Genomic DNA, 9,240 nt, shown 5'->3' on the forward strand with positions numbered 1-9,240 from the left:
TCTTCCCCCCCACCTGCTGGTACTCACAGCCAAGGGCAGGCAGTTTGTGCCATAGTTTACAGCACTATGACTAGGAGAGAGCCTGCCTGGGTTCAAGCCCCAGCCCTGCCACTCGCCCCCGTGCTGTGTGACCTTAGGCGAGTTAGTTAACCTCTCTGTGCTTTGCTTTCTTTTTTTTTTTAAGTTTTTAGAATTGAGTTTATTGGGGTGACATTGGTTAATACAACTGTATCGGTTTCAGGTGTATAAATCGATAATACACCATCAGTGTCTTGTGTTGGGTGTCTACTACCCCCGGTCAAATCTCCTGCCATCACCATTTATCCACACCCCCCTTCCCCCTCTTCTGCCTCCTCCTGCCACCCCCTTCCCCGCTGGTAATCAATCACCAAGCTATTGTCTGTGTCTGTGAGGTTTTGTGTGTTTTTTCCTTAATCCCTTCACCTTTTTCATCCAGCCCCCAAATTCAACCCCCACCCCCAACAGCTGTCAGTCTGTTCTCGGTCTATGAGTCTGTTTCTATTTTATTTGTGCTTTAATTTCTTTTCTTTTTTAAATCATCACCCAAGGGTGATATTTTTCCATTGATTTTTAGAAGGAGTGGAAGAGAGAGGGAAAGACAGAGAGAAACATCGATGGGTTTGCCTCCTGCACAAGCCCCGACCGGGGCCCACACCGGAGACCGGCCTGCAACCCGGGCATGTGCCCTTGACCGGAATCAAACCCGGGACCCTTAGGTCCGCAGGTCGACACTCTCTCCACTGAGCCACACCGGCCAGGACTAATTCCTTTATCGGTAAGACACACAAATAACAGTGACATCTCCCGCCGTGAAATGGGCATGGTGATTCAACAAAGCCCTCAGAACTGCGCCTAGTCCCTCAAACGCAGTGTGACTTTATCGATTTCTCCCAGGGGCTGATTCTGTGCTTCTCAGAGCCGCCTGGGTGTAAAGGAAAACCCCATATGAGGTGACGGCGAGAAACAGAGACCCTGGGTCTGAGCCATCAGCCTGGCTGCCGTGAGGCACAGCAGTGTCGCTTGTGGGGCAGAATGAGAGTTTAGGCACTGGCTCCTGAGGGAGACACAGAGAGAAACATCGATGTGAGAGAAAAACATCGATGGGTTGCCTCCTGCACAAGCCCAGCAGTGTCGCTTTGGGGCAGAATGAGAGTTTAGGCACTGGCTCCTCAGCCGAGCCCCAGTGTCCTCCACAGCATTCCCACCCTGCGGTCTCATAGCCTCGCTTACATACCCCTCCTCACGGGGAGCTCACTCACAGCAGCACTTCTCCACCGAGGATGATGGTTTTTCCCAGCGGGGACCGTGTGGCAAAGTCTGGAGACATTTTTCCCCCCAAATGTTATGGCTGTGTTCTTTTCTTTTTAATTTATTTCATTGCTGACAGTGTTACAAATGTCCCCCATTTCCCCCTTTTTGTCCCCCTCCACCCAACTCCCGCCCCACCCCGCCCCAGGCCTCCCCCCACTGCTGTTGTCTGTGCCCGTGGGTTATGCATATATATGTTCTTTGGTTCATCTCTCCCTGTGCCTCCTCCCCCTCCCCTCGCCCCACCCCCACTGAGATCTGTCCGTCTGTTCCATGCACCCACACCTCTGGACCTGTTTTGTTTGTCCGGGGTTTTTTTTTCCTGTTCTTTAGATTCCACTTATAAGTGAGACCTGTGATATTTGTCTTTCTCTGGCTGGCTTATTTCATTTGTAGCATAACTAGAGGCCTGATGCATGAAAACCTGTGCAGGAGTAGGCCTTCCTTCCCCCGGCTGCTGGCACCGGCTTCCCTCTAGCACCTGGGACCCAGGCTTCCCTCCTCCGGCACCGGCAGGCACCCGGGACCTGGGCTGCTTCCTTCCGGCCCCAGCTTCATCAGGAAGGAGGTCTGGAATGACGTCCAGAAGACGTCCAGTCTAATTAGCATATTACCCTTTTGTTATTATATATAGGGTGTCCCAAAATTCACGCAAAATTTGAATTTTGCACGAACATTAACAGCAACAACAACAGAAAATAAAAGCCTAATTTGACTTGGTTTATTGAATCAGATTCTGATATCTGTTGCCCTTTGATGTCAATCCCTTCAATTGGATAAGCATTACCAAGGTCCAATGATGGCCCAGGAGCAGGGACAATGAAGACCAATGAAGACCGCGGCTTTGCGTCTGTGCCAGCAAAGCTGTGGAGGCCATTGACCCGATGTGCTATTCCATATATAACCCTAGGCTGTGTACTTTATGAATCAATAAAAAATTTACAATTTTTAATTATGAACCTGTGTTTTCCGTCAAAAGTACTTCTTGCGTGAATTTTGGGACACTCTATAGCTACGGAGGCGTTTTTGGTTGTCACAATGGGGGAGGATGCCCTGGCATCGAGTGGCAGAGCTCGGAGATGGGGCTGAACGCCCTGCAGTGCACAGGCGGCCCTCTCAGCAAAGGGTCATCGGGCCCCCAAATGCCAAAGCAACGAGGCTGCTGTGACACCTTAGTCTTGAGTCCTCTGAGCCACGTCCGTGGAGACAACCAGCATTTAAATGCCAGCCCTGGCCAGTGTTGCTCAGTGGATAGAGCATCGGCCTGCAGACCAGAGGGTCCCGGGTTCAATTCTGGTCAAGGGCACGTACCTGGGTTGCAGGCTCCTCCCTGTCCCAGGCCCTGGTAGGGCATGTGCAGGAGGCAACCCATCAATGTGTTTCTCTCACATCGATATCTCTCTCTGTCTTTCCCTCTCTCTCTAAAAAATCAATGGAAGCCTTAACCGGTTTGGCTCAGTGGTTAGAGCGTCGCCCTGTGGACTGAAGGGTCCCGGGTTCGATTCCGGTCAAGGGCATGTACCTTGGTTGCGGGCACATCCCCAGTGGGGAGTGTGCAGGAGGCAGCTGATCTCATCGATGTTTCTAACTCTCTATCCCTCTCCCTCTCTGTATAAAAATCAATAAAATATATTTAAAAATAAATAAAAATCAATGGGAAAATATCCTCGGGTAAGGATTGCAAAACAGAACAAAACAAGAAAAGGCCCCCCCAAAACTAAATGTCACTTCCGGAGAGCTTGAGAGCTTCTCAGGCAAGCCACCTACCGCCCCCCCCAAACCCCTCCACACACACACGCACACTCTCAAAGGCAGGCGCTATGCTATCGTCCCATTTCCCAGACAGGAAAACCGAGGGGCAGAGCGGTCAAGCGGTCGGCCCAAGGTCACCCAGCTGGTAGTGGCTGGGCTGGGGTCCCCACCTGGCTGATGTTCCTGCAGGTCACCCCGGGTGTGAGACAGGAGCCCCTGGATGTGTGAGCACCCCCACCTACCTGGCTGAGGGGCCCGCCACTCCCTGCGGCCGCTGGAGGAAGGCTAGGTCCCCTGAGGGGCAGAGCTGAGTGACAGAGGTCCGGGCTGGTATCCCTCGCCCTGCGGTGAATCCCCACTTATAAGCTGCAGCAAGGAGGGCGTCGGGGATGGGCCAGAGTTGCCGACTCCGGGTGGCATTGGCTCAGAGCCATCCATCTCTCATCTTTGGAATTCGTCCAAAGTCACCTCTGGGGGCTTTCTGTCCCACGGGGGTTCTGGGCTCTGAGAACAAGAGCCTTTTTAAAAATATATTTTTATTGATCTCAGAGGGAAAGGGAGAGAGAGGCAGAACCATCCATGATGAGAGGGAATCATGGATCGGCTGCCTCCTGCACGCCCCACACTGGGGATGGAGCCCACAACCCGGGCCTGTGCCCTGGACCGGGAATCAAACCCTGACCGCCTGGTTCCCAGGTCGATGCTCAACCGCTGAGCCACGCCGGCCGGGCAGGACAACAAGACTCTTTTTGATAGGCAAGGTGTCAGCCATGCCTCCTGGTCACAACCTTTCCAGAATGGTCTCTAGAAATACCAACTATTTCCAACATCAAAAGCCACAACAGCCCATGTCATTGAACATTTTTTTAAAATTTATTGGTTCGAGAGAGAGAAATACCAATTTGTTGTACTATTTCTTTTTTTAATTATTATTTTCCAAATATTATTTTTATTGATTTTTATTGATTTTTTTAAATTATTATCTTCCAAACCTTATTTTTATTGATTTCAGAGAGGAAGGGAGAAGGAGAGAGATAGAAACATCAATAATGAGAGGAAATCATGGATCGGCTGCCTCCTGCACATCCCCCACTGGAGAATCGAGCCCACAGCCCAGGCATGTGCCCTTGACCGGAATCGAACCTGGGACCCTTGAGTCCGCAGGCTGACACTCTATCCACTGAGCCAAACCGGTTAGGGCCATTAGTTGATTCTTTTATGTGTCCTGACCAGGGATCAAACCCACAACCTTGGCATATGGGGCTGATGCTCTAACCAACTGAGGGCCACTTGAGTTATTGATCTTAGTGTTTTGATCTTGTATCTAGCCATAAGACAAAAGGTACTGTATTCACAGAATGGGTTTCGTTGAGGTAGAATTATTCAATTGAAGGAACTCACATTTTAATTCTGGTTAATTATCCAAACAGCACAAACGAGCTTTATCATTGTATGCCAACTGTGTATAAAGGTATCAAAATTGTTTGTGTCTTTCTGGCCAACAGTGGATATATCCGTGCTAAATGGATGCCCGTCTAATGGCCAAAAGCCATCTCATTTTTTTTAAAATTACATTTTTATGGCTTCTAGAGAAACTGGCCATCTTTTTATAGGTCTGTTTGTACACGTTCTTCCGTGAGATGCCTCTACATAAAATATTGGATGATTTGATTTTTCCTGATGGATCTGTAAGAATTTTTAAAATACATTATGGGTAGTGATCCTTTTTATAATCCTCCTCACCACCACCACCTCCTGGAACTGTCAAACATTTTTCTTTAGAATATACATATATATATATATATATATTTAAGGCTACAAATTTTCTTGATTTTTAGAGAGGATGGAAGGGGGAGAGAGAGCGAGAAACATTGATGTGAAAGAGACACATTGATTTGGTTGCCTCTTGTATGTGCCCTCCATCCCCCTCCTTGAGGCTGGGATCAAACCTGCAACCCAGATACATTCCCTGGACCAGGAATGGAACCTGAGACCCTTTGGTGCTAGAGCTGATGTTCTAACCACTTGGAAACACCAGCCAAGGCCATAAATCTATGTATTTTTTGAAGATGGAGTTGAAAATTCTTGCCCCATGATTGCATGTGGGTTGTGGAAGAAATAATAGTGACATAATACATGACAACACATAACATCATACCAATATGGTCATACCTACATAACACATGACAATTCCTAGCATGAGAATACAGTAACATAGTATGATACAATACCCTAATCATAATATAATATCTAGTAATAACAAACATGCTGGCTCTGTGTCATGCACATACATGTGGTACACATGATTACATACACCTGTGATCATACACATGTATGATCATATACACACAGACACACCTCGGTCCTCACAATCACCCTATCTGGTGGGTCCTAACATGGTCCCATTTTACAGATGAGGAAACGGAGGCAGAGAGAAATGGTATCCAAAGCCACACACAGAGCGAGAACCAGGATTTGAACTTGGCCACGTGACCCCAGACTTTAACCAGTGTGCGTCCGTGTGGGGGCGAGTTCTGGGCTTTGGGTCTGAGCACCTGGGTGAACAGTGATGTCATGTCCTGAGCTGGGGAAACTGTGGGGAGAACCGACCCTCGGACCAGAAGTCAAGGTTTACTTGGCTGTGGTCATTGAGAAATGGCTGTTAGAGACTTAAGGGGAGAAGGGCTGCCTGGGATGGGGGTCGGGGCTGGGCAGGTCCCAGCTAGAGTATCAATCTGGGGGCGTCATTGGGATAGCAATGTCAGTGAGAGCCACCAGGCTGGGCATCTTGGCTCAGGAAATCATGGCCATTAGAGGGAACACGCCCTCACCCTGGCTTCTGGGCTGACTACAAAGTTTAGTGTCTACAGGGAGACGGGGTCCCTCATTAAGAACCCAGCAACGCAACGAGTGCCAATTTCTCATTAAGCTCCTGGCGGCTCCCCATGGAGGAGAACTCTGCCCACAGGCTCCGTGCCCAGGAGAGGTCCCCGCTGGGCGAGGGGGGCTGAGGTCAGGGCGGCCAGGTGGGACCGGAGTAATTGGCCTCCACTCACCCCCAGTAGCCAGGCCCCCGGGGGACCGGGGCTCGGAGCTCGTTAGGAACGGGCGGCCCAGACCTCCGGGGAGCTCAAAGGAACTTTTGGACTCGCTGAGCTCATTAGGAAGGATGCTGGGGATCCGGCAGGTGCCTGCTCCCCATGGGTGTCTGGTGTTGGTCTGAGAGGGCACACGCCAGGGTGGCGAGGGAGGAGGAAACATTTTGGCGGGAGCCAGAGTGGCACTGCTGAGCTGTGTGCATTTCAGGTCCATGAGAGGTGGTTTCCTCTTTGTTTTTTTGTTTTGCTTGTTTTATTATATTTTTATTGATTTCAGAGAACAGAAATGAGAGGGAGGGAGAGAGAGAGAGATGGAAACATCAATGATGAGAGAGAATCACTGATGGGCTGCCTCCTCCTGCACACCCCCTGGCATGTGCCCTGACCGGGAATGGAGCCACGACCTCCCGGTTTATCGGTCAAAGCTCGACCACTGAGCCACACTGGCTGGGCTCCCATGGTCCCTCTTAATAGACAGCGTCCAGAGCTGCTGCTAGAACTCTGCCTGGGGTGGCAAGCAGGTCGGAAAATGGTGTGCGTGGCTTGAGGGGGCACCCCTGAAACTGTCCTGACGTCTTGCTGTCTGAGAAATGAGTGACGTTTACTATAAATACGAACTGGTGATACAAAAAAGCAAGGTTAATCAGCAAAACCTATGGAGAGAGGATGGGCTTGGGGGTTAGAGAACTCTGGGGTCGAAACCCAGTTCCTTAGAAAAAAGACCGGGTGTGCATTTCTCTGCTTGGGGCTTGCTCTCTCTCCCCAGGCCTTTCACTAACACATGGTTGGCAATGGTATCACAGCAGGCTGCCACCTCTGGGTCCCCAGCATCTCTGGCATCAGTGGGCAGTGTGGGAGGATGGCTGGTCACCTCTGAGCGCCCGCATACTGAGGCCACCGTCTGGAGAGGTGCCTTGGTGTGCTGTGTCTGCGCTTATGGCGCCGCACCCCATACTCTTGATTCCCTATAAAACTTCTGACTTCCCAGCCAGGTGAGCTCCGCCCAGAGAAGGGTGACACTTACAAATGTCTTTAAAACAAAAACAGGAAAAGCAGAACAGTCCCCGCTGCTATGAAACTCCAGGCCTCCCTTCCCCACTCCGGCCCGGGTTCCAGAACCCCACTCCTCACTCTCCCCACCCCAAGGTTCCGCATTTAAATCACATATTTAAATATTCCCAGTTTTGCCTGAAATAGGCAGGAATCATGAAGCTTGTCATGTCTCCCAAGGATTACCCAAATCTCTTAATCCCCTTCTTTCCTATAATATCGGGGATGGAAGCTGATTTTGAGAAATGCACTTTTAAATTGCACACACAGTTTTCAAAAGAGTGGGGCTGGTGATTACATACTCCAAATAAGCTCTCAGCAAAACTCAGTAATTTTGTAATGTCTTTCTGTAGGCTCAATTTGGAATTCTTTAACAGAAGTCTTACCAGTTCAGTTTCTTTTCTTAAACCTCCCTGTTCTCCCACTCTTTAAATATGTACTCTCATTTGAAATGTTACCTCAGTAAGAAAAAACTAGGAGCCCTAGCCGGCTTGGCTCAGTGGATAAAGTGTCGGCCTGCAGACTGAAGGGTCCCGGGTTCGATTCCGGCCAAGGGCACATGCCTGGGTTGCGGGCTTAATCCCCAGTAGGGGCCGTGCAGAAGGCAGCCAATCAATGATTCTCTCTCATCATTGATGTTTCTATCTCTTCCTCCCTCTCCCTTCCTCTCTTAATTCAATAAAGAAATATATATTAAAAAATAATAATCATTAAAAAATGCCAATATTTCATTCGTTTTTATGGCTGACAAATATCCCATTGTATATAGGTACTACATCTTACTTTTTTTCTTTTTTCATCCTCACCAAAGGATATTTTTTCCATTGCTTTTTAGAAAGAGTGGAATGGAGGGAGGAGGGAGGGAGAAGGAGAGAGGGAGGGAGGGAGAGAGAGAGAAACATCGATGTGAGGAAGAGAGAGATAATTGACCAGTTGTTTCCCCCTCCTGCCCCGACCGGCCCAGGATCAAACCTGCAACCCTTCTGGGCCTGGGCCGATGCTCTCATCACCGAGACACGTCAGCCAGAGCACCTCATCGATTCTCCACAAAAGCTCTGTGAGGGAGAAGCTGTGATGCCACGTAATGGAGCGTGAACCGTGCAGGGCAATGCAAGGAGAGGTGTCTGTTCCTTTGGTGCTCACGGTCCGCAGGGGGAAATAGACCTTGTTGAGCAAACACTAAATTCAGTCCCAGGGGCTGTAGGTAGTGGAGAGGTGGCTGGTCGCTTCTTTTATTTTTAAATATTTTTATTGATTTCAGACAGTAGGGGGAAATAGATCTTGTTGAGCAAACACTGATTTCAGTCCCAGAGGCTGTAGGTAGCGGAGAGGTGGCTGGTCCCTTCTTTATTTATTTTTAAATATTTTGATTGATTTCAGAAAGGAAGGGAGAGGAAGAGAGAGATAGAAACATCAATGATGAAAGAGGATCATGGATCGGCTGCTTCCTCCACGCCCCCCACTGGGGATCCCGCCTGCAACCCGGGCATGTGCCCTTGACCGGAATCGAACCCAGGACCCTTCAGTCCGCAGGCTGACGCTCTATCCATTGAGCCACACCGGATAGGGCGGCTGGTCACTTCTTTCTGGCCCTCAGGGGAGGGGAACCTGAAAGGGGACATTTGAATGGAGACCTAGGGAGTGAGACAGGCCCAGCAATGCCAACAGCTGGGGCACGGGACTGTGCAAAGGCCCTGAGGGGAGGACACAGTGTGTGTGTGTGGGGGGGGGGGGGGGGCCGGGATGCAGGATCTTTGGGGGAGGACTCAGTGAGCAAGATCAAAAAGGGGGAGTGACAGAGAGGTAGCCCCACACCAGTCCACGCAGGACCTGTCAGAGGGAAACGGCGATAGGAAGAGCCCAGGGAAAAGCATTTTCAGGGGAGGGAACAGCCAACGCGAAGGCCCTGAGGCAGGACAAGCCCTGTGGACGCAGCTCAGGAGAGATGAGGTCACAGAGGTCACAGATGAGGTCACAACCCAGGCTGCCGGGCCTTGGGGAGGCCTCTCGG

This window comes from Myotis davidii, unplaced genomic scaffold (assembly GCF_000327345.1).
Source record: "Myotis davidii unplaced genomic scaffold, ASM32734v1 scaffold431, whole genome shotgun sequence".
NCBI classification, from domain to species: Eukaryota; Metazoa; Chordata; class Mammalia; order Chiroptera; family Vespertilionidae; genus Myotis; species Myotis davidii.